Raw genomic sequence first — 930 nt, 5'->3', positions numbered from 1 at the left:
TGAAATGTCACGGCCACATTTTCGAAATTCACGGCAACAACTTTCGAAACCACATGGCACACTTTAAAAAGTCGCGGCATACTTTCAAAATTCACCGCACACTTTTAAAAACCACAGCACACTTTCAAAATTCACTGCACACTTTATAATCTCACGGCACACTTTCAAAATTCCCGGCAACAACTTTTGAAATGTCACGTCAAACTTCCAAAATCACAACTTCCGCCGTGGAAAGTACGTTTCCGCCGTGAGGTTCAATTTTTAAAACTTTTGGCCGCTGGTGGGAACATGTGAGTTGCTAAAATACAACCACTTCAGCCTGGGCTACATAGGTCGGGCTAGGAGACCTAGCCATTGCCCAGTCCAGCTACCCGGTCACACGACTGTAGTCTAGGCGATCGTTCTCTTTCACGTTAAGCTAGGCCTATGCAGAATATGACCCTGGCCTAGGCCCCTTCTCTCTATGCCTGGCTACTGAATTGTACTGAATTATTATTTAATAAACTAGAAATTGCAAATTGCAAGTGAAGTGCTGCAAAGTACAACTGCATATAAATGTTCTTCGAACAAAATTATTTATGCGAGTCAAGTGAAATTAATGAATAATAAAACTATAACAAATAATATGAGACACGACCCATTGTCTATATTAGAACACTTCTCATTGGGTAACAAAGTCGTAATTTTTCATTTTTGTCAAAAAGTGTCTATAGTGTGGTGAATTATGAGTTTAGGTTTTTTTTAATAAAGTTTCAAAAATGTCTGTGTATGTGGAAAATGTAGTTGATTACCATAGGTTACAATTTTTATTTTGAAGACTGCATGGTCTAGGAAGTGTACATTTTTTTTATGGGTCAAGTTTCCAAGGTCGGGTTTTCTAGAAGCGAGTTGACTGCCAAAGAGTGTTGCCAAAGTGCGAGCCAGCGTGTT

This window comes from Anneissia japonica, unplaced genomic scaffold (assembly GCF_011630105.1).
Source record: "Anneissia japonica isolate Jap-2015-1 unplaced genomic scaffold, ASM1163010v1 scaffold19772_len17361_cov159, whole genome shotgun sequence".
Classification (NCBI taxonomy): Eukaryota; Metazoa; Echinodermata; class Crinoidea; order Comatulida; family Comatulidae; genus Anneissia; species Anneissia japonica.
The sequence above is the reverse complement of the archived record's forward strand: the minus strand, read 5'-3'. Positions refer to the sequence as shown.